This window comes from Protopterus annectens, chromosome 8.part0 (genome assembly GCF_019279795.1).
Source record: "Protopterus annectens isolate FY-2018-M chromosome 8.part0, PAN1.0, whole genome shotgun sequence".
Lineage (NCBI taxonomy): Eukaryota > Metazoa > Chordata > Ceratodontiformes > Protopteridae > Protopterus > Protopterus annectens.
The window spans coordinates 601,919,058-601,944,933 of record NC_056741.1 but is presented as its reverse complement, the minus strand read 5'-3'; the positions used below and the strand labels follow the sequence as shown (position 1 = coordinate 601,944,933).

At 43.2% G+C, this 25,876-nt stretch overlaps 1 protein-coding gene across 1 annotated transcript in view; it reads left to right on the top strand.

Moving 5' to 3' along the window:
* The window catches only part of FAM120C (family with sequence similarity 120C), a gene marked incomplete at its 5' end in the record, with an annotated part of 1,286,378 nt that overhangs the window by 620,488 nt on the left and 640,014 nt on the right, over positions 1 to 25,876 (top strand). The window lies entirely within an intron of this gene.

Below are 25,876 nucleotides of genomic sequence, written 5' to 3'. Positions count from 1 at the left end.
ATATTGGACCTCAGCAGACTGAACCAATACGTAAAGAAAGAGAGGTTTTGGATGGTCACACTTCAGTCTATAGTTTCCTTTTTAGGGAAAGACAATTGGATGTGCTCGATAGATTTCAAGGATGCGTACTACCACATAAAAATGGCCAGACCATCCAGGGATCATCTGCGCTTCCAGCTGGGAGCCAATCACTGTCAGTTTTGAGCCCTGCCCTTTGGTCTCACTACAGCCCCCAGAGTATTCAAATGCATGGCAGTGGTCACGGCTCACCTGAGGCGTCTAGGATTCCAGGTGTTTCTGTACCTAGACGATTGGCTCCTTATCGTCACCACCAGGCATCAACTCATTCAGGCCAAGGAGTCCACTCTGTCACTCTGCAATAATCTGGGCATTACAGTCAACTCAGAAAAATTTGCCTTGTCGTAATCGCAGCATATAATTTTTATAGGGGCAGAATTGGACACCACTACCACCACTCTAAGGCTTCCAATAGAAAGAGTCTCTCTTCTTCATCAACATGTCATCATCCTGATATCAAAGGACAAAGCACCAGCATCGGAAGTTCTGAAAGTATTAGGCATGATGGCAGCAGCAATTCTAACCATACCACTTGCTCATATGCACATGAGAATACTTCAATGGCTATTGTTCACTCAATGGTCTTACCAAGAGCTCGCCATGAATCACGCCATAATGATCACAAATTCTTGCGAGAAGGACCTTCAGTGGAGGTTGACTTCACTTCATGTCAAGATAGGATGCCCATTTGTGCTACCCCCAGCAGCCACAGTGACCACAGATGCTTCCCTGATAGGGTGGGGGGGGGGCATTTTCAGGGAAAGACTGCCCAAGGCACATGGACTGATCAAGAGACACATCTGCATATCAATGTCCTGAGAGCAGTACTTTTGGCGTTGCAGTACTTTCAGGACTCTCTCCCTCTGGGTACGATTGCGATTCAGACAGGCATGTCAGTGGTCTGGTACTTGAACAAACAAGGAGGAACCAGGTCTTACCCCCTTTGTTGAGAGGCTCTCAGAGTTTGGCAGTGGGTTGTTTCCACCCAGCGCTTTCTGTTGGCAACACACATCCCAGGGAGATCCATCATGATAGCAGACAAACTGAGCAGGGCAATCTTGTTGCCCCACAAGTGGTCCCTCAAGAAAGAAATTGCAGACAGAATAGGTGGGGCCAGCCTTGCTGCAACTTTTTTGCCAGTCACATGAACAATAAATGCAGAAGCTAACTTTGCTCTGATTCCCCCTCAAGGAGAAGCCCCAAGGGATGCTCTCATGCACGATTGGCCTCCAGGTCTCCTCTATGTATTTCCACCAATCCCATTGATACCCAAGGTTTCTACAGAAAGCAAAATCCCCTGGGAAGGACCATCATTCTTATAGCCCCTCACTATAAGACATACGACAGACAGAGACATGACGTCAGGTCGTCAGGGGTATAAAAACAGGCAGCCGACACCATTACATCAGTCTTTCTTGCCGAGGAGGAGCCCAAAGCAGAAGCAGTTCGCAAGTGCCGGTCGGCCACTACCTGAATTTCTCATTTTCGAGTTGAATAATCCTGAAGTCTTCTAAAGCCAAGTACCCCATTGGGGATCCTTTTTTTCTTGGTCTAACTGATGTCAGAAAAAGTTAACAATTGTCTTGCCTGTGGAAAGCAAATACCTCACAGAGATTTTCATACTTACTGCATCACCTGTTTAGGCCCAGACCACGATGTCCCTTGCTGTTGGTTTTGTGCCTTGTTTAATGCCCGAACCATTCGTTGTCGGGCTATCTTTGTCGCTAAATTCTTTCACTCTTTATCTCCATATTCTGAAATGGCTTCGGTAAGCCATCTGCCTACCGATCGTCTGAAAAAAATGTAAAGATAAAGACAGAGACAAACTGCATAGGTCCAAAACTGCCAACGACGCTTCCATTAAGCTAGTCACCAGTCCGCCAGTACTCAGTGAGGTGCTTTTGCAGCCCCTGATGCCCACTTCTGTGGATTCGCAGACCTCTGCTGAGACCCATTTGGAGTCCGGTATGCCGCGAGATGCTTCTTCGACTATGGAAACAGCAGATATCTCTAGTTTAGATGGGTCCGGAGCTGCTGTGCAGGCACCAGCCTCTGAGGGAGTTTTTCGTCCTACCGATGTTCGAATCAAACCGACGACTTTTTTAACCAAATCTACAGTGTTTCTTAGGCCCAGAGTATGCACTACGTCTAGAAAACCGACAACCAAAGCACATGCTCAGGCACCCATGCCACAAAAACAGATGCTTAGAATAGCTGAAGACCTTATTACATTGATTAGGGGAAGCCAGCCTTCCCCAGCTAAGAGACAAAGACTCCAGTCCCCTTCATGTTCTACAAACCAGGAAGTCCTATGACTCTGACCTTTCTGATTATGAAGACATGTTCTTATCCACCTATGAGGATTCAGATGCAGAGGAATCCATTCCCTCTGCCTCCCCTCCAGAGGATTTCTCTTTTGGGAAAACCTTACATACTTTAAGAGAGCATTTCCATTGGGAATGCCAAGACTATCCGCAGTCCAGAAAGAGACTCAGAGAATTTTTAGTAATACCTAAGCACAGGCCTTTAGCTATACCCCCTGTCCTGGATGTTTTGGATGATGTTTTCATGGAATCCAGTCTTACTCGAGACACTTTACCTCCGGCCCCTAGGAAACCACAGGTACTACAGAGTACCTGATTCTCACAAGTTTCTTTTCAAGAATCCTACTGTTGATCCAGAGATCATTTACCAGGGACCTAAATGTATTAAGGCTACTGCAGCCAAAAATCCTATCCCTTTCTGACAGGGATTCCAGAGCTTTGGACAGATTGGGTAAGAAGGTATATACCTCTGCAACTCTTGCTATCAGGGCATTGAATTGCCAGTTTCACATGCTGAAATACCAACAACATATTATGGAACTTATTAAACAAAAAGTGGTAATTTTTCCAGATTGTGCAGAAAATAAAGAATTTCAGGAGCTTATGCACTCTGTAGACCAAGTTAGTAAGCATACTTTGCAGTTTGGCTTTGATGCCCTGGAAGCATCTTGCAGGGCAGCAGTCACTGGCTCTGTACTGAGAAGACATGCTTGGCTGAAGGAGCAGGCCTTGCCAGATCATGTCAAATCTAAATTACTAGATGCTCCTTTAAATAAGGACCGTTTGTTTGGCACCGAAGCAGAAGAGGTTCTTAAAAATATGGAAGAAAAGGCTAAATCTGTGGAAACTGTTAAAGAATTCCTACATGTGCAACCACCTAGATTCAGTAGTCATTGCCCTTCAAAACACTGGTCCTGTCCAGCTCCCTCCAGGCCTTCCCAAACAAGACCCAGGGGAAACAAACCACCCAGACTACAGTCTCAGGATATGCAGAGATCTAAGCAGTGGAGCTCCCCCACCCCTAGAGCAGGGAGTGGTAAGCCACCTCCTTATGGAAAAAGCTCACAATTACTTCTTTACTTGACTCCCCAGCCCTGCCCAATTGCTTGTGCCCCCTATGAGGAAAATTTGCCATTCATGCAAAAAACTGGATGTCCACCACTCAGGACCAATGGGAACGCAGCATTGTAACCCAAGGGTACAATTTTTTTCTATTCACTGCCAACCCCAAGCTGGTTTCCAGACCTTTCTCCAAACCAGTGGGCAGAGACTCAAAACCAAGTACTTTCCCTGCTCAATATCAGAGCTATTCAGCCTGTTCCAGTAGAACAGAGGGGTCAAGGATTCTACTCCAGACTGTTCTGATACCCAGGAAAGAGGGCTGTTGGTGCCCAATCCTGGATCTTTCAATTCTTAACACCTTCCTAGTGGTACCAGAATTCAAGATGCTTACCCTGCAACAGCTTCTCCCTGTGTTAGCCAAGGATGCCTGGTTAGTCACCCTAAACTTAAAATAAGCCTATCTGCACATCCCCATAAGGGAATCATGCAGGAAATATCAACATTTCAGGGCAGAGTCTATACATTATCAGTTCTCTGCACTTCCCTTTGGCTTATCTACTGCGTCCAGGGTATTCACAAAATGCCTGGCTCCAGCCATCGCATACTGCAGGCAGAGAAATATCCAAATTTACCCATACATGGACGACTGCCTGATTCAGGCGGACAGTCAGGAGTTGCTGCTTCAGCACCTGACATTTGTAAAAAGCCTTCTAACTTCATTGGGGTACACCATCAATGAAAAGAAATCACAACTGGTACCCAGTCAAAAGATTGTATTCCTGGGAGCAAGCTTGCTTGGACACAACTTCCCAGATGGCATTCCACACTTCAGAAAAACAGGTCTATCTGACAGATTACTTCAAACAAATGGCCACCAGAACCCAGCTATCTGCAAGAAAAATACTGCAAGCCCTAGGGTTCATGGCCTCATGTATTCTGCTAATTCCATATGTGAGACTGCATATGAGGAAACTTCAGTGGTACTTAAAAAGTCTTTGGTGCCAACATTCTCAGGACCTGGAAACAGTCATTCCTATCACACCTTGTCTAAGGACAGAGTTCTTTTGGTGGGCAGAAGCATGCAACCACAACAAGGGACTGCATTTTACTTAACCCTACACCACCCAGACCCTAACCACAGAAGCATCAGATTATGCATGGGAGGCTCACTTGGCGGGCAAATGTATTCAGAGCCACTGCAGCCCAAGGCAAATTCTCCTGCACATCAGTCAGAAAGAGATGCTAGCTGTACAGAATGCCCTGACAGCTTTCAGATACCTACTCTTTCCAGGACAACTGCTGATAAAAACAGACAACACCACAGTTATGTGGTACATCAACAAACAGGGGAGAACTCATTCTTAGCCACTCTGGAGGTTAGCCATGGCCCTGTGGGACACGGCCTTGGACAACCAAGTTCATCTACAAGCTCAATTCCTACCAGGCAAACAAAATTCACTGGCAGACTACTTAAAGCAGAAATATCCTGGACCCACACAAGTGGAAATTGGAGCCCAGTACCTTCAGCCTTCTGATCCAGAAATGGGGGACCCCAGAGGTGGATCTCTTTACCTCCCCTGACAACTAGCATTTAAGCAAATTCTGCACCAGGAACCCTCACAGCAGGGCCTGGATGGTGGATAACCCTATCCTTTCAATGGGAAAACCTCTCAATCTATGCCTTTCCCCCCTCTGCCCCTTATCTCAAGAGTATTACTCAAGATAAAACAAGACAGACCAAGGACAATTCTGATTGCCCCAGACTGGCCACACCAGCGCAGCCTGACAACAGTGCCACCCTGGCACTTACACCAGACCTCAATCCTGCTTTCTCAGCAGGAGGGACAGATTTTGCATCCACAATTGCAAACCCTAAATCTTGCAGCCTGGCTTATTCCTTAAATAACCCATCAGTAACCCTAAGCAAGCAGGTGCTGGACGTCATCCTTGAAGCCAGAAGGCCCAATACTAGGAAATCCTATGCTGAAAAGTGGAAAAGGTATTGTTCTTGGATTCAGTCTAAAGGAAAAGAGACAGCACTGCCCTTCTTACCTCTAATCCTGGATTACCTAGCAGAACTACTACACAGAGGCTTACCCTTCTCCTCCATTAAGATCCATGCCTCTGCCATTTCGGCTCATTACAATACTGAGCCACCTCTATTCTCTCACCCTGTCATCAACAGTTCCTGAGAGGGGCAAACAACTTAAGGCCACCAAGGAGAGCACCCACCCTCGCTTGGGACCTTAACTTTGTTCTGGAAAAGCTCACACTTCCCCCCCCCCTTTGAACCTGCAGAGTCAGCAGAGTTAAAATTCTTCTCTTGGAAAACAGCCTTGCTTCTAGCCATCACTTCAGCTAGAAGAGTGTCTGAGTTACAAGCACTGATGGCTGTGGAACCCTTCATTATTTTCCATGCTGACAGGGTTTCCCTCAGAACTAACCCTTCCTTTATGCCTAAAGTGGTGTCCAGTGTGGCTCTCAACCAATCCATCCATTTGCCAACCTTCTTCCCTAATTCTTAAAATAAAGGGGAAAGGATCCTGCACTCTTTGGATGTGCACAGACAGCTCAGGTTCTACCTTGATAGGAGTAAGCCTTTCAGAAAATCTGACCAGCTGCTAGTCAGCTTTGCAACAGGGGCAGAGAGGGCAAGGCCATTTCAAAACAAACCATTTCCAAATGGATAGCACACTGCGTCCATTTCTGCTCAAAGCACCGTGGAAAACAATCCCCTCAGGGGGTCAGAACACATTCCACTAGAGCTACATCTACCTCTACAGCATTTCTCAGAGGAGTCCTTACAAGGGACATACTGGAAGCTGCTACCTGGAGTTCTGTACACACCTTCACCAAGCATTACCACCTGCCTATCTTTTCCAAATCTAGGGCAGGATTTGCTACAGCAGTCTTGCAAGGCCTACTAGCCACCCCTAACTCTTCTTGACGGCCTCCACTTTTCCTCAGCTTTGGGAATCAACCCAAGTGTGATGACTGCAACAGTGAAACACGAAGAACATAGTACAGTTGTGTACACTTACCATAAATGTAGATGTTCGAGTGTATTCACCGTTGCAGTCCTGGTTTCCCTCCAACCCCCTGGATGTTCTTCATCTCACATTGCTGCAGTCCTTACTTATGGGGTAGTCCGCTGTCCTCGGTCGGCCCGAATACCAAAGTATTAGGCTGACGTCGGTCATGGGCGCCTAGATCTGACATCAGAGCGTCAGGGTATAAAGGCGCATGACCGACGTCATATCCTCAGTCTTTTTTGCCGCATGGTCCGATGCAGAAGCAGAGTTGCAAGTGCCGTTCGGCGTTCTGAAATTTTTCGTTTTCGGAGTTTCAGACCGATACCAAGTTGGCTAAGTACCCCGTTGGGGAATATTTTTGTTTTTTCTTGCCTCAGTTACTTACCGGATGTCAGAAAAAGTGAATAATTGTATTTCTTGTGGGAAACCGATACCGCATAGGGATTACCACTCGCTTTGTATTCCTTGTTTGGGACCGGAGCACGACGTAGTCGGGTGTCGGTTTTGTGCTAGGTTTAATAAGCGCACTATAAAACGGAGGTTAGATTGCGCTAGGTTAGTCTTTGGCAAAAGGTGTAATTATAATATGCCGTCGGATGTTCCGACGCCTGCTTCTACTAAGAAGCGCAAAGACAAATCTTTAAAGCCTAGGCAGGATGATTCGGACGCCGGACCTTTAGAAGCTACAGCTGAACAGGTGGATCCGGCTGAAGTTTCTGTTGAGTCCCAGGGGGAAACTTTGATTTTACAAGATGTGGCCTCTCAGGAGGCAGGCCAGGCTGAAGGGGCCTCTCAGGTTACTATTCTCCCTTCTATGCCTAAGGTGGTTAGGCCTTCTGCTACTGTTTCTAAGGCTCCTTCTAAGGGCAGGTCTGTTTTGCCTTCCTCTGGTGTCAGTTCTGGTTCTTCAGGGTCTGTGCCTAACAGCACATGCTTAAAATGGCAGAGGATTAGATTACTTTAATTAGAGGTTCTATGCCCCTCCTGATAAGAGGCCCAGGATGGAGCCAGAGTTGGAAAGTTTGGAGCAGGCCTCAGATGATTCAGAGTCTTCTACTGAGGACATTCAAGATTTCCCTCCTTATTCTGATTCTGATGCAGAGGATTCCACTCCTTCTGCTTCTCCTCCAGAGGATTTTTCATTTTCAGAAACTCTGCATTCCATGAGGGAGCATTTTAAGTGGGAGGGACAGGATTACTCTGATTCCCGGAAGAGGCTTAGGGAGTTCTTGTTTTTACCACAGCATAGACCCTTAGCTATACCTCCGGTTTTGGATGTTGTTTCAGATGTTTTCTCGGAAGCTTCCTTTAATCCAGATTCTGTGCCTCCTGCCCCAGTTAAACCGGACAGGTATTACAGGGTGCCTGAGGCTCATAAATATCTGTATAAGAGTCCTAGGGCAGACCCAGAAACTATTAGTCAGGGGCCTAAGGGTGTTAAAGCCTCTGTTGTTAAGAATCCGGTTCCTCTGGATAAGGAAGCTAGAGCTTTGGATAGATGGGGTAAGAAGGTGTATACCTCTTCTACTTTAGCAATGAGAGCTTTGAACTGCCAGTTTCATATGTTGAAGTATCAGAATTTCCTCCTTTCTCAGCTAAGATCTAAAGTGGATGCTTTGGCAGAGGGCATAGAGTGTAAAGAATTGCAGGATTTAGTGCATGTTTCTGAACAGGTGGGTAAGCACTCTTTGCAATGTGGTTTTGATGCTTTACAGGCTTCTTCTAGGGTGGCTGCCACTGGTTCAGTCATTCGTAGGCACGCCTGGCTTAAGGATCAGAATTTATCTGAGCATGTTAAGTCTAGAATTCTGGATGCCCCTTTGCAGTCTGAAGTTTTGTTTGGTCCTCCTGTGGAGTCAGTCTTAAAGAAAATGGAAGACAAGGCTAAGTCTATGCAGACTGTTAAAGATTTTTTGCAGGTACAACCTCCAAAGTTTAGTAGAAATTGGCCTACTAAGGGGTGGGCGTACCCTTCTTCTGATTCTCAGTCTAGGGGTAGATCTAGGCGTGGTAGGGGGAGAGCTCAGAGTACCTTCAGGCTGAGACAATGGAGTTCGCCTGCTCAATCTGCTGGTGAGGGCAGGGGCCAGTCCTTTCGTAAACAGGCCCAATGACCTGCATTTTCAGCTGCCAGATTCCTCTTGCCTGGCAGCTCCTTTGGGAGGAAAGTTTGCTCTTTTCAAGCAAAATTGGCATTTAGTCACCCAGGACAAATGGGTATTGGACATTATAAACCGAGGTTACAAGTTCTATTTCCATACCATGCCTCCTTTCAAAGGCATGCCAGACGTCCCTCCTCGGCAAAGGATAGAGGCTCACAGACAAATTTCTTTACTTCTTCAAATAGGAGCTATACAGCCAGTTCCTCTGTCAGAAGTGGGCCTAGGATTTTATTCTCGCCTGTTTCTAGTTCCAAAGAAAGGAAACACGTGGAGACCAATTTTGGATTTATCTATCCTCAACACTTACCTGGACATTCCAAAGTTCAAGATGCTGACTTTACAACAGCTTTTACCTCTGTTGGGAAAAGATCACTGGATGGTTACTCTGGATCTCAAAGAGGCTTACCTTCATGTTCCTATCAGGCCCAGTTGCAGGAGGTACCTGCGTTTTGGCTGGAAATTTACATTATCAGTTCTCTGCATTGCCCTTTGGCTTATCTACTGCCCAGAGTGTTCACAAAGGTTCTGGCTCCAGTGATAGCATTTTTCAGACTAAGAGGAATACAGATTTATCCTTATTTGGACGACTGTCTGATTATTGCACAAGAAAAGGACGAACTTCTTCATCATCTACAGTATGTGATGGCAGTGTTAAGATGCCTAGGGTATTCTGTGAACGAAACAAAGTCCAGTCTAGTACCCTCTCAGGACATGTGCTTTCTGGGTGTGAGACTGAATACAGCTTCCCAGATGGCTTTTTTTGACCCCGGACAAACAAAGAAGCCTTTCTCTTTATTTCCAGCAAATGTCTCTACGGTCCAGGCTGACTGCAAGGACAGTCCTTCAAGCCTTGGGGTTCATGGCATCTTGTATTCTGGTGCTTCCCAATGCCAAATTGCATATGAGGAAGCTTCAATGGTATCTCAAAATGTGTGGACACAGCACTGCCAAGATCTAGACACTGTCATTCAGATAATACCTTGCATTCAGAAGGAGTTTTGTGGTGGGCTCAGGAATGTCACCTAAACAAGGGACTCTCTGTGACCCGGCCAGAGGCGAGTCAGATTCTAACGACAGATGCCTCGGACAAGGCTTGGGGAGCACACCTCAATGGAAAATGGGTGCAAAACACGTGGCCTGTCAAACTCCAACATTTGCATATCAACTTGAAGGAAATGTTAGCAGTCCAGTTTGCATTGATGGCTTTCAAAGATTTACTTCGTCCAGGGCAGGTGTTGATTCAAACAGACAACACTACTGTCATGTGGTACATCAACAAGCAGGGGGAACCCATTCTTACCCTCTTTGCAGGCAAGCGATGATTCTGTGGGAAACTGCTCTCAATCTACACCTCAATCTTCAGGCAAGGTTTCTACCAGGAGCACAGAACTCCTTAGCAGATGTATTGAGCAGACAAATAGTGGATCCTCACGAGTGGAAATTGGATCCTCATGTATTTCAACAGTTGACAGTGTTATGGGGAACTCCAGACATAGATCTGTTCGCTTCTCCACTAAATTACCAGTTGCCAAAGTTTTGCACAAAATGTTTCATCACACAGCTTGGAAGGTGGACGCTCTATCTTTCAGTTGGAACAATCTGCATGTATATGCCTTTCCACCTCTGCCTCTTCTTCCCAAGGTACTTTTGAAGGCCAGACAAGACAAGCCAACCATGATTTTGATAGCACCGGATTGGCCTCGACAACACTGGTACCCACTACTGAGGAGTTTAGTACGAGAACCTCCGTGGCCTCTACCTTTGATTCCGCACCTTTGTCACAAGAGGACAGTCACTTCCTCAATGTCAAGATTCAGTCTCTGCATCTAACAGCCTGGCATATTCTGTTTTAGACTCTGGAGGGTCTCAACTTCCACAACAAGTTTTGAATGTTATTTTGGAGGCCAGGAGGCCTAGTACCAGGAAAGTTTACGCTGATAAATGGAGGAGATTTTTATTTGGAGCAAAGGAAAGGACTTTGATGTCTCCAAACCTGATTTAAGTGTTGCTCTTCAATATCTTACTGAGTTATTGGACAAGGGTTTGTCTTTCTCCTCAATAAAGGTCCATGCTGCAGCCATTTCTGCTCACTATGATTGTGACCCTCCTTTATTCTCTCATCCTTGGTTTAAGCAATTTCTTAGAGGGCAAAGAATATAAGACCCCCATAGAGCTCCTACTCCTGCTTGGGATCTCAATTTTGTGTTGGAAAAACTTACTCTACAACCTTTTGAGCCTGCAGCTACTGCCGAGTTAAAGTATTTATCATGGAAAACTGCTTTTTGTTGGCCATTACCTCTGCAAGAAGGGTTTCTGAATTACAGGCCCTCATGGCAGTGGAGCCTTTCCTGATTTTTCATAAGGATAGGGTATCTTTGCACTAATCCTTCCTTTATGCCTAAAGTGGTTTCTAGTGTGGCCTTAAATCAAACTATTCATTTGCCTACTTTTTATGCAAACCCCAAAATAAAGGGAGAAAATTTTGCATACTTTGGATATTCACAGGCAGTTGCATTATTATTTGAGCAGAACCAAGGAGTTCAGACAGTCTCAGCAATTGTTTGTTTCTTTTGCTTTGGGTTCACAGGGTAAACCTGTTTCAAAACAAACTATTTCTAAATGGATTGGGTTTTGTATTTCTTTCTGTTATTCCCATCATGGTAAGGAGATTCCTGCTGGAATCAGGCCTCATTCCACTAGGGCTACTGCTACTTCTACGGCCTTTATAAGGGGGGTATCTACAAAAGACATTTTGGAGGCAGCTACTTGGAGTTCAGTGCATACCTTTTCTAAACATTACCACCTTCCTCTTTATTCTAAGTCTAGGGCTGGATTTGCCACTGCAATTTTACAGGGCATTTTAGCGCCCCTAATGCTTTATGATTTTTACCATCCTCCCTTTCCCGTTGCTTTGGGATTCTACCCATAAGTAAGGACTGCAGCAATGTGAGATGAAGAACATAGTACAGTTTTGTACCTACCATAAATGTAGATGTTCGAAGATCCACATTGCTGCAGTCCAATTTACCCTCCCTCCTTCCCCTCTGTAGTTTGACTTGGTGCTATGCTTTAGGTGATGGTTGTTGTGGGGCATGTTTTTGGGAGGTATTCTGTTTTTGGCTGTGGCCTTTCTGGTTTGGCCTTCTGACATCTGGGGCAAGAAAAGACTGAGGATATGACGTCGGTCATGCGCCTTTATACCCTGATGCTCTGATGTCAGATCTAGGCGCCCATGACCGACGTCAGCCTAATACTTTGGTATTCGGGCCGACCGAGGACAGCGGACTACCCCATAAGTAAGGACTGCAGCAATGTGGATCTTCGAACATCTACATTTATGGTAGGTACAAAACTGTACTTTTTCTCTATCTCTTTATCTCTCTTCTCTGTGGCTATTCCTACTGGTATTGGTATTTACTTTTTACTGATGGTGTTTTCCCTAGGCTCCTGACATTTGGGGCAAGAAAAACTGATGTAATGGTGTCGGCTGCCTGTTTTTGTACCCCTGATGACCTGACGTCATGGAAGAAGCGACAGCATCCGACGCAGAAATACTAAGTTTCTGGTATTCGGGCCGACTGAGGGCTACCTGCAGGCAGATAACCCAAGTATGATGACTGCAATAGTGAATACACTCGAACATCTACATTTATGGTAGGTGTACACAACTGTACTTTAGACAGCTAGGTTTTAATAACCCCAGAGCACAAAAACATTTAGCATAAAGGTTTAGTCAACATAAAGTAGAATGAGTTGATGTTTTTCGTGTTTCACTGTTGCAGTCATCACTTTTGGGTTATCTGCTTGCAGTAGCCCTCAGTCGGCCTGAATAACAAAGTCTTGGGTCCTGCATCGGTTGCTGTCCCTTCTTCCATGATGTCAGGTCGTCAGGGGTATAAAACGTGCAGCCGACGCCATTACATCAGTCTTTCTTGCCGTGCGGTGCCCAAAGCATTAGCAGTTCGCAAGTGCCAGTCGGCCGACTCCTGAAATTTTCGTTTTCGAGTTTCAGAACCGAAGTCTTCAACTAAAGCCAAGTACCCCATTGGGGAAACTTTTTTTTGCTCCTTACTGATGTCAGTAAAAGTTAATAATTGCATTAACTGTGGAAAGCAAATACCTCATAAAGATTTTCATTCATACTGTATTCCTTGCCTAGGCCCTGACCACAACTTACTGTGCTGTCGGTTTTGTGCTTTATTTAATCAGCGCACTATCTCTCATCGGTATATGTTCGCCTCCAAATATTTCGGTTCTCGGTTTAATTATCCAGAAGTTTAGTTGGTTAGCCATCCGATTACCGAAAAATGCAAGGATAAAGACAGAGACAGGCCGCCGAGGTCCAAAACTGCCGACGACGCTTCTAAGCCAGTCACCAGTTTGCCGGTACTCAGTGAGGCGCTTTCACAGCCCCTGATAACCGCTACTTTTGATTCGCAGGCCTGTACTGAGACCCATTCGGAGTCCGGTATGCTGTGAGATGCTTCAACTATGGAACCTGCAGATGTCCTACCCCTTGGATGGGTCCGGAGCTGCTGTGCAGGCACCGGCTTCTGAGGGTGTATTCAGGCCTACGGACTTGCATATTAAACCGACACATACTTCTTCTTTTAGGCCTAAATCTCGAACCATGCCTAAAAAATGATGCCCAGGTCACATGCTCAGGCGTCTATGCCTAAAAAAACAAATGATAAGAATGGCTGAAGATCTTATAACTTTAATCAGGGGAAGTCAGCCTCCCCCTTCTAAGAGACCTAGGACTGAAGTTGTTTATGATTCTTCTGACGAGGATTTTGATTTTTCTGATTATTCTTATGATCTGGATTTGCCCTTATCTACTTATGAGGATTCTGATGCAGAGGACTCTATTCCCTCTGCTTCCCCTCCAGAGGATTTTTCTTTTGGTGAAACCTTACATACTCTAAGGGAGCATTTCCACTGGGAAAGCCAGGATTTTTCTGATTCAAAAAAGAGGCTTAGGGATTTCTTACTCCTGCCTCAGCATAGGCCTTTAGCTATTCCTGCAGTACTAGACATTGTTGTTGATGCTTTTTCAGAATCTAGTTTGTCTCTTGATTCCTTGCCTCCTGCTCCCAGAAAACTTGACAGATATTACAGGGTTCCCGATTCGAAAAAAGTTCCTTTTTAAAAATCATATTGCGGATCCAGAGACTATTTCACAGGGACCCAAGGGCATTAAGGCTTCTACTGCTAAAAATCCTACCCCTTCTGATAGAGACTCCAGGGCGCTGGATAGATGGGGTAAGAAGGTTTACACTTCTGCAAACTTGGCCATTAGGGCTTTAAACTGCCAGTTTCATATGTTAAAGTATCAACAACATGTTATTGGATTGCTTAAACAGAAAATGATGTTGATTCCTGACTGTGCAGAAAATAAAGAATTACAGGATTTAATGCATTCTGCTGAACAGGTTGGAAAACATACTTTGCAATGTGGATTTGATTCTTTAGAGGCCTCTTACAGGGCTGCTGTTACTGGTTCTGTTCTCAGAAGGCATGCTTGGCTTAAGGAGCAGTCTTTATCTGATCATGTTAAAGCTAAATTGTTGGATGCTTCCTTAAATCAGGACCACCTGTTTGGCAACAAGGCTGAGGAAGTTCTTAAAAAGATGGAAGATAAAGCTAAATCTATGCAAACTGTTAAAGGTTTCTTACAAGTTTAGCCTCCTAGATTTAGTAGACACTTTCCCTCTAAGAATTGGTCCTTTCCAGCCTCTTCAAGGTCTTCTCAAGCCAAACCCAGACATAGGAGAAACCCCAGGTTTCAGTCCCAGGGGACACAGAAGACTAAGCAGTGGGGGGTTTCCGCACCCAAATCAGAGAGTAGTAAGACTCCCCCTATGGAAAACCGTCTCAATGACTTGCTTCTAAAACTTCCAAGCACTTCCCAACTGAATGCTCCTTTAGACGGAAAGATTGGTCTGCAGGCCAAAAACTGGGAACTCATTACCCAGGACAAATGGGTTTTTAATATAGTGTCCCAAGGATACAGATTTCACTTTCACACCTTACCAACACCAAGCGGGTGGCCAGATCTACCCCCAAATCAGTGGGCAGAGGCCCCGAATCAAGTACTCTCTCGCTTAAGCATGGGGGCTATCCAGTTGGTACCAGAAGAGGAAAAGGGACAAGGGTTCTTTTCGAGACTTTTCCTGGTACCCAGAAAAGGCAATATATGGCATCCTATCCTGGAGCTTTCTACTCTAAGTACCTTTGTGGTGATTCCAAAATTCAAAATGCTGACTCTTCACCAGCTGCTTCCTCTGCTAGGCAAAGATGCATGGTTGGCAACACTAGACTTAAAAGAAGCATACCTGCACATACCTATCAGGGAGTCTTGCAGAAAATACCTATGTTTCAAAGCAGGCTACATGCACTATCAGTTCTCTGCACTGCCCTTTGGCTTATCTACTGCGCCTAGGGTATTCACAAAGTGCATAGCTCCAGTCATTGCATTCTGCAGGCAAAGAAATATTCACATATACCCATATCTGGACGATTGTCTAATTCAGGCAGACAGCCAGGACATACTTTTGAATTATCTGGCCCTTGTTCAAAGGGTACTGACTTGTCTGGGGTACACCATAAATGAAAAGAAATCACAACTGGTACCCTGTCAACAAATTATATTCCTGAGGGCAAGCTTGAATACAACTTCCCAGATGGCTTTCCTCACGCCAGAGAAACTGATTCATTTGACAACCTACTTCAAACAAATGGCCACAAAAACCCAGTTATCTGCAAGGCAGATACTGCAAGCCCTGGGGTTCATGGCCTCCTGCATTCTTCTAATTCCATATTCAAGGCTGCATATGAGGAAACTGCAGTGGTATCTCAAAAGCCTATGGTGTCAACATTCACAGGATCTAGAGGCAATGATTCCTATCATACCTTGCCTATGCCTAGAGTTCATTTGGTGGGCAAAGGCCTGCCACCAAAACAGGGGACTACCATTCACACTACCCCCTGCCGCCCAAACCTTAACAACAGACGCATCAGACTATGCATGGGGGGCCCCACCTGGCAGGGAAGTGCATACAGGGCAAATGGAACCCAAGTCAAATGCACCTGCATATCAATCAATAAGAAATGTTAGCTGTACAGAATGCTCTGACAGCCATCAAGGACCACATTCTTCCAGGACAATTAATGATAAAGACGGACAACACCACTGTTATGTGGTACATAAACAAGCAGGGGGGGGGTACACATTTTTACCCCCTCTGCAGACTAGCCGTGGCATTCTGGAACATAGCCCTGAGCTATTAGGTGCATTTACAAGCTCAATTCCTGCCAGGAAAATTAAATACACTGGCAGACGAACTAAGCAGAAACCTCATGGACCCACACGAGTGGAAACTGGAACCAAGGATTTTCAACATGTTGACAAGCAAATGGGAGAGCCCAGATATAGACCCGTTTGCCTCCCCAAAACTATCAGTTGGACAAATTCTGCACAAGGACTCCCCACAAACAAGCTTGGAAAGTGGATGCTCTGTATTTCAGCTGGAAAAACCTATCAGTTTATGCCTTTCCTCCTCTGCCTCTGCTCTCCAAAGTACTACTAAAGATCAAACAAGACAAACCAAGGACGATTTTGATTGCATCAGACTGGCCGCGCCAACACTGGTGTACCCCCTCTTGCGCAGTGTGTCACTGTGGGCCTCATGGCACCTGCCTCAGACTCCTACTCTATTGTCTCAGCAGGAGAACCAAATTCTGCATCCTCAACTTCAAACACTGAATCTAGCAGCCTGGCTAGTTACATAATTTTTCCTTTACCATCCTCAGTAAACCAGTGATGGATATCATTTTAGAGGCATGTAGGCCTAGTACCAGAAAGTCTTACGCTTTAAAATGGAAAATATTCTGTGCCTGGAACCAATCTCAAGGGATGAGCACAACAGTGCCTAATTTACCTCAGATTTTACAATACTTAACTGAGATGCTTCATAAGGGCCTGTCGTTCTCCTCCATCAAAATTCATACCTCAGCCATCTCAGCTCATTATAACACAGAACCACTCCTCTTCTCTCCACTGCTTAAGCAGCTCCTCAGAGGGGCCAAAAATCTACGACCACCCAGGAGAGCTCCAACTCCAGCCTGGGACCTCAACTTTGTATTGGAAAAGCTCACCCTTCCTCCTTTCGAGCCAGCTGCCACTGCGGACGTAAAATTTCTTTCTTGGAAAACAGCATTCCTGTTAGCAGTCATTTCAGCAAGAAGGGTATCTGAATTACAGGCCCTCATGGCAGTGGAGCCTTTCATCATCTTTCATGCGGACAGGGTGTCCCTCAGGACCAGTCCTGCCTTCATGCTCAAGGTGGTATCCAGTGTGGCCCTTAATCAGTCCATACATTTGCCAACCTTCTTTCCTAACCCACAGAACAAAGGGGAATGGATTCTGCACTCCCTAGACGTGCACAGACAACTTAGATTTCTACTTGGACAGAACTAAACCTCAAAGAAAATCTGATCAACTGCTGGTGGCATTTGCTGCAGGGGCAGAAGGGAAGGCTATTTCAAAGAAAACCATTTCCAAATGGATAGGCCATTGCATTAATTTTTGCGACCGACACCATGGAAAACCTATCCCACAGAGGATCAGACCCCACTCTACCAGGGCTGCATCTACCTCTACAGCCTTTCTCAGAGGGATCCCTACCAGCAGGGTTGCCAGACGTCCCTATTTGGGCAGGACTGTCCCGAGATCAGCAGCCTGATCCCGAGTCCCGCCCTGCCGGTTTAAATCCCGGCCAGCCTCCGCTTTGTTTTTTTTTTTTTGATTGTCTCGTATACCTGGCATACGGGCCAATCAAAAATTGCTAAACACGGAGCTTCTTGTGTTCCGCATTAAACACGAGAAGCTCCGTGTTTACCGATTTTCGATTGGCCCATATGCCGGTATATGGGCCAATCAAAAATCGCTAAACATGGAGCTACTTGTGTTGAATGCGGAACTGCAATGCATTAAACACGAGAAGCTCTGTGTTTAGTGCAGAGCTACTGAGTGAGCTCACTTCTTTAATGTGGAACTCTGTTCCGCATTAAAGACCTTTTTTGGTCTTCACTTGCCGTGAGAGACCTTCTTCTTCTTTTTTTTCCCCTACCTGGGGTGCTGGAAATCTGGCAATCCTGCCTACCAGGGACATCCTAGAAGCTGCTACCTGGAGTTCTGTACATACTTTCAACAAGCATTACCATCTGCCAATTTTCTCTAAATCCAGAGCTGGCTTTGCCACTGCAGTTTTGCAGGGCCTTTTAGCTGGTCCTAATTCTATTTAAATTCCTCCTCCCATCCTTAGCTTTGGGAATCTACCCAAAAGTGATGACTGCAACAGTGAAACATGAAGAACATAGTACAGTTGTGTACACTTACCATAAATGTAGTTGTTCGAGTGTATTCACTGTTGCAGTCCTGGTTACCCTCCCTCCAGCCCCCTTCTTTTTCTTTTTTGGATATACCTCTACTTTCCTTTACTATCTTCAAAAGCGTTTTGGGTGTATTTGCTTTTTTGTTGGAGGTATAACCTTATATATTTATAGATTTAATTGCTCCCCATTAAGGGGGCACCTGACATCTAGGGCAAGAAAAATGGATGTAATGGCATCAGCTGCATGTTTTATACCCCCTGACGACCTGACATCATGGAAGAAGGGACAGAAACTGACGCAGGACCCAAGACTTTGTTAATCAGGCCGACTGAGGGCTACTGCAAGCAGATAACCCAAAAGTGATGACTGCAACAGTGAATACACTCAAACATCTACATTTATGGTAAGTGTACACAACTGTACTTTACCAACCTTAAGTAGGGAGCCTTTGACAAGAAATATAGCCAGAGATCCTATAGGTATATTAAAGATGCTTTGGAAATGTTATGAAAATTTGTATAAAGCAGAGAAATGTGGAAACCAAGAAGTAAAAATGGAAATATTTAGGGATGACTTAATTATTTCAAGGCTAGAGGAAGGTAAGGCTCAACACCTAATAATCAAGATGTGAGAAGAGATAAAAATAGTGATGCATAATTAATCTGGATGAAAGTCTCAAGGATCAGATGATGTTCATGTGGAAGTTTGGAAATTAGGAGGGAAGAAAGTGATAAAGATCTGGAAGATGTCCTTCCTTTCCCATGTTGCAGTATTCATAACCTTTGGGTTATCCTCTGCTTAGCTACCCGAACGTCCGGCCAGTATACAAACGCTTTAGACACTGCAAGGTACGTGGGATGTCTGACATTGGCCGTAGGGTGCGTGGACCATAAAAGTGATGTCGGCATATACCTTTCCTTAGAACTTCTCTGCCTCCAGTTGAATGTCAGCTCTGTATGACCAAACGAGGGTAAAGGCCCAGCTTCATATTGACCCATTTCAGTTTTGAACCATGATTATAAAGTTTTTATCTATACTAGCTAAAAAATGTCAAAAGTGTTGTCAAAACTAATAGATAATGAATCAGAGTGGATTTGTGAAGGGGATGCAAAAATTTGACACTGATGATCCAGAGGGAAGTGAAGTATAAGAAAATACCACTGTTGATGGTGGGTCTTGCTGTAGAGAAAACATTCAACAGAGTAAGCTGGTATTTTGAGTTGGACAGTGGAAGCATTTGCATTCCCTGATACATTAATAAGGTTAATTAGGAGGATATATCGAGGATCGGATGCAAGAATTGAAATATCGGATGCAAGAATTGAAATGGGAGGGTTCCTGTTTGATTAGTTTTTTGAATAGAGGAAGTAGGCAGGGGTGTCTTCTTTCCCAGTTGCCATTTGCTTTATATTTCAAGCCTTTGGCAAAGAAAAAAGGGACTCAAATTTAAGAATATAATTGGTATTATAATCATGAAAAGTTACCTTTATTTGCAGTTATTATTCTGTACTTGATAAAGGGTGGTTGCGGTGGTACAACAGTTAGCATTGTCGTCTGACAGCAAGACATTCTCTGGTTTGATTCTCAGCTGGGGTGCCTTCTGTCTGGAGTCTGCATATCCTCCCAGCAGGCAGTCACATTCGTTTCCTCTGGGTGCTCTGGTTTACTCCCACATTCCAAAGACATGCTGTAGATGGATCGGACACTCTAAATTAGTTGTAGGTGAGAGTGTGTGAATGAGTGGCACAAATGAACTACCATGGCAGGGCTAGCCACCCGGCGGTGTAAACCTTGGCTTGAGATGATTGTCGCTGGTGAAGCACTACCCTGACCCCATTTGCAAAATGGGAAAAGGGGTTGAGGATGGATGAATGGATTCTGTACTTGATAAAGCCAGAAAAGGATGTCTGTGTAATGGAACATTTTTCAGTTATTGTTCTTTTCTCGATATAAGATTAATAAAGTAGAAACAAAGGTTATAGGTATAAATTATGTGCCCATAGACAAACTGGTTCATCAGTGCCCATAACTTAGAGCAAACTCACAAAACTTTTCACATTTTCATCAAATTGTTTAACCCCAGTTGGTATGAACAATTGCCCCAAATCAACAGCTGCACCTACTGGCATTACCTAATCTAAAGTTAAGTTTACCCATGCTAAAATGCATCTTAAAGCCTATGTTCCCACTTAATCCATCTTTAGCAGTATGGAAGTAAAAGGCTTTTGTTAGGGCAGCTAAGGATATGTATGAAGAGATTAAACAAAAGAATACAAAAACTAAAAATAGAAAAAAATGGAAACTGTTGTATACAGATGGTAAGATAGAAGCAGTGAAAATGTTTTTATTCCCTTTAGCTTTATATACAAGTCGGACATATTTTTATCAACCAGGGTGAAGTTGTAGGCAATAATAGAGTTTTAGGAATTTATCTGTGAGAGGAAGAGGGCAAGAGTGTGATACATTGATCCTCCCAGTAAAACAGGATAGTTTAGGATTGCCTGATTTGAAGGGATATTTCAGAGCTACACAGTTAAAGCTCATGTACATAACGGAAGCAGCTACACAGTTAAGGCTCATGTACATAACAAAATCAGAAGATTGAAATTCAAAGTGGAAAGGGATGATGAAGCAGGGTAGGGACTTGAAGTAAAAGTGTGGGATTCTGGATATAAATTCTTAATGAGAATAACAGCCATACAGAGTGTTATATTCATAAAGTTTCAAAAAGTGTAATAAGAACTAAACTAACATGGGAGTGGAGAAAAGTTTTTGCTAATAGGGATGACTGCAAGTAGGGTTGCTTAAAAATAGGCAAAATGGGGCTATAATTTACTGGAAAGAAGTGGCAAAGGAACCAAAGTATTTTGAGAAGATAACTTGAAAGGGAAAAGGTAATTGAGAGGGATGAGGCCAAGAAGAAGTTTGAACTGCAGTTTAAAGACTGGCCTCCCTACCAGGGATTGATATCAGATTATAGGTAAAGAGAAAGGGATAGGGGAGCCCTAAGTTAAAGACTGGAGTTGTTAGTTGAATCTAGAACAAAAGATGCTGTTACAAAATGGATAATTATAAGGGCATATAAAATATTGCATGATAAAGAATCAATCGGTGGAGTTTAGGAAATAGTGGGAAGAGTTTTGGAAGAGGGACTGGAAAAGCAAATTACAAGGGAGCAATGGGAGGACTTGTGTGTAGTTCCCAAGTATACAGAAAAATCCAGAAGGTTTAGGATTTGTACTTGGAAATGTTTGCACAAGTATTTGTTTTTACTTCAGGCAGTCTTCAAAGACTTTTTTCTTCAGGTCGATAGCAAATGTTGGAGGTGTGATGTGGAAAGAAGAGGTAACTGGGAACATCTTTTTTGGGAGTGGAATGAGTTGGAAGATTTTTAAAAATTCCTTGCAGAGTACTGTCAAAAATATTGAAGGAGCAAATGACTGTAACTAAGAAATTATTCTTCTGAGCTGAGACACTGGGTCTAAATTGCCTAAGCATAATAAGGCCTTAAGTTTATTTATGTTGGCTAGCAACTACTAGCAAATGGAAATCAAAATCTATACCAAGCATATTTGTCATATTGAATATTCTGTTGAGATAGTAAGAGGTAAAAGAACTGGAATCACGATCTTTAGAAGGAAATAGCAAATTACACAGAGATAAATGTAATTTCTGGGGACAGTATAGAGTATAATGTTAAGGAGGAGGTGTGAGGTTTAATGGAAGGCAGGCATTGAGCAGTTTATTTAATGCTGGACTCAATGGCAGTTGTTGTAAAGAAAGGAAATATGTAATGTATAATGTGTCCAAATGGAAAAATATTAATATGGTTTAATTTTTCCTACTAATGTATATGTGCCTGCATCTTAAGTTATAATTTAATAAAGGTGTTTATCCAGACTGATCCAATGCAGTGGCTTCTTCAGGAATCTGAATGCTGGTGTGCTCTGAAGAGGCTGCATAGTAATTTCTGAGGAGAAAGATGAGATTCCCAACATTCTTTGGTATTGTGGAGGTCGAGGGTTTGACATGAAATTCTCTTTCCCACCCAGAGCCCAGATCTTCCAATATAACTATCCTCACCAAAAAGACCCAATAAACCAGACATGCTGTGCCCCCACCCCTAGCTACTGGCAAAAGTCTTCCAAGTGGACATCCACTGGATCTTCCCCTTCCAGTACTGTCTCCCAGGTTCATCCAGAACAGTGGTTCAGACTGGTCCAAGGTCTCTTGAAAGCGGTACTGGTCCTGCAACCAGGCGCTGAACCATCTGTGTTAAGAGTCTTGTCTGCAGAAGTGAAGATGGTAAGTCTCAATTTAGTATTGAGGACCCACAGGAAGGTGGAAGGGAAAAAACTAGACTGCCCTTCACAAATGTCTTTCCCCCAAGTTATAATTCTGACCCTTTGGACACTCTTTCTTCTGATTTCCCATTTAAGAAGGGGGATCTCATTTAGTGAAATTCTGTTACTAGGATGAAGGATTTCTTCAAATGGGAAGGTAGATAAGCTTCTGAGGCTTAAAGAAAGTAAAATGTATTGTGACCTTTTGGGCTTAGATGCCAAACAAAGTACAAGACCCCCACAAGTAGGAATTCCAAGATGGCCGCACATTGAGTAGCAGCTTAATTTCAGCTATCCCAGTGTGAAAACACAATATAAGAAGATAGAGCCATTGAACTCATATTTTGGGCAAATTTCAGTAACTTGCTAGTAATTGCACTGCCTAGATGCCAGCAAAAAAGAAATTCAGAAAACCTGAAAGAAAATCCAGCACAAAAGTTGAGGAAAAAACACTGACTGGGAAGAATTCTGCAGCTGTTCAGTCAAAAGCAGTACAAGCTCCAGCTTTGGTGCAAGACATTACTTCAGTAACCTAGAGGAAATAAGAAGTCAAATGTACTCGGAGCCAATTAAAATAAATGAAACCAGGATGGAATATATCAACTCAAACAACAGAAGGCTGGACAAAATGGAAGAAGCTTTAAGCAGATATTCAGATGACGTAATAAAACTGCAAAAATCAAAGGAAAGAAGTTTCAAAAAATAATGGAATTAGAGGACAGAGCATGTAGGGAAAACCTGAGATTTTCTGCTGTACCAGAGAAGCTAGAAGGAGCAGACTGTTAATTTTATGAAAACACAAATAAGCAATTGGACTGGTATTCCACAACCGGAGTTGTTAATTGAAAGGGCACACTGTGTGTGTGTGTGCTCCAAACCTGGCCATGAGAAAGCACCCTAGATCTTTAATAGTAAAGATGCAATCCTACCAGCAGAAGGAGTTGATTCTGACAAAACTGTGGCAGAAGGACAAAGTACTAAAAGTGGGAGATGATAGAGTGTTTGTGGAAAATGATTTCTCATTGTACAACAGGCAGAAGAGGAGTACATTTATTCCACTTATCAGGGAATGTGAAGCAGCAGGCATGAGATTCAATCTGTTGTACCCAGCTGTCTTCAAAATATTCTTTCCTAGAAGGACAAAATCATTTTTGATGTAGAACATGCTAAGGAGGAAGTTTTTGTCAAAAGTGTGCTGTGAATTAGGAGATTTTGCTTCTTGTTTTTTTGGTAATAAAACCCGTAAAGAGACAGTGCCAGTGAAACATTTTCCATTGTTTCAACAGAAAATACTTGAGAAACCGAAAAAAGCACAAGAGTCTGAATTTGAGAGTACATTGAAAATAATGACGAGACTGGATTTCAGAGATGGAGAAAAACAGGAATAAAATCAGCAGCTCGGAAATTGACAAATGTGTGGGATTACATAGCACTGGTTATTTTTATGAAACATGACAGAACAAGAAAACCTAGAAATATTGGACTTTTTTGAATTTCTTAAACTTGTAGGGGACTCTAAAGTGTATGGGCTACTTAATGTGATTAATTTTTGGAGAAACACTTAGAAGAGGGAGAGAATTAACTAAGTAAAACAAAATGTTGTTCTTAACAGTAATGTTTGTTATTTAACAGTAATATTTTTGTGTATGATATAATCTGCATGCTGTAAAGTTTTCTTGGTTATTTTCAAGTGTAAAGGGGATACTAAAGTAAACTGGTACCCCTGTGTTTCCCCCCTTCATTTCTCTTTCTCCTTGTTCAGTTTAAGAAATGTAGACAGGGGTGTCCTCTTTCCCCTTTATTGTTTGCACTATATTTAAAACCTTTGGCAAAGAAAATAAAAATTCAAGGATATAATTGGTATGGTAGTCAAGAAAAGCTGGCTGCATTTGCAGATATTTCAGTGTGTGGAACAGTTTGAGGCAGTTTCATATCTTTTCGGGATACAAAATTAATGAAGCTAAATAAAAGGCAATAGCTGTAAATTATGCACCCACACACAATTTGTTTAGCAATATTAATATTTATGGGGACATGATAATATGATAATACTTAGGAGTATGGCTTAAAAATGATTCTGGTGTGGGAGCTAAGGATATGCGGGAAGAGAATTAAACAAAAGATAATACAAAAACTGAGAAATTTGAAATTCTGTTATATGGATATAGATAGCAAGCTAGAAGCAAGTTAAAATGTTTGTAGTCCCTTTAGTTTTATACACAGGTCAGACATATTTTTATCAACCAGAAGGATTTTATCTGGGAGGAGAAGACGGCAAGAGTCAAGTGGGATAAACTGATTCTAATTGAACAAGGCGGTTTGGGATTACCCAAATTGAAAAGGTATTTCAGAGCTATATCATTAAGGCTCTTATAGATAGCACAGGCAGAAATCTATAATTCAAAGTGGAACGGGATGACAATCAAAGAGGCTGAAGCTCAAGAAACAAGGAGAGACTGTGATTTTGGATGCAGATCCTTAAGGAGAGTAACAATAACCATACAGAATATTATATTCATAAAGCAGCAAAAGGTACTCTAAGAACTAAGCTAACATGGGAATGGAGAAAGGACATTTTTGCCAATAAAGATGACTACAGTTAGGGATATAGTCAATAGGGAGCTGGAATTTATCTGCAAAAATTGGTAAGACAACCAAGGTATTGCGAGCAAATAATTAGGGAAAGGTAATAGAATGGGAAGAGGCAAATAATTTATTTGGACTGCAGGTTAGAGATTGCCTTCCCTTTCAAGGATTGATAGCAGAGTATAGGCAAATAGAAAGAAGTAGGAGGATCCTAAGCGAAAGACCATCACTGGTAGATTTTTTTAGTAGAGCCTAGAACAGAAGCTGCTGTTAAGAAAAGCAGTAGTTAGTAGAGCATACAAAATATTGCATGATAACTGTCACTCGTCCCTCTCTAGTATAGATGAAGAACAAGTGGGGTAATTCATTTATATTCTTTATTACACAGAAACACATCATGATGGATAGTAGCATTACAACATATAAACAAACTGATTAATTGAGAGACTACATAGACATACATGCTTACATCTCAACAGCTTACTAGAAAATGGCAGTCAGGCTCGCACATGCTCAGTATTTATACACTTGCTCAAGCTCCTGGAAAGCTTCTTAAAGGCATACACACATATTGATCTGCAATAACTATAAGAATCAATCAGAAGAGGTTAGAAAGGATTGGGAAGTGAGACTGGATAAACAGTTCACAAAGAGTCAGTGGGGGGATATATGTATGCCTTCCAAATATGAAACAATGTCTAGAAGATTTAGGATCTTTGCTTGGAAGTATTTACATAGGTATTTTTATACACAGAGTAGACTTCAAAGAATTTTTCCTCAAGTAGATAGCAAATGTTGAAGCTGTCATGGAGAAGAAAGAGGTAATTGAGAACATAATTTCTGGGAGTAATGAGTTAGCAGACTTTAAAAATTCCCTGCAGACTGCTCTGTCA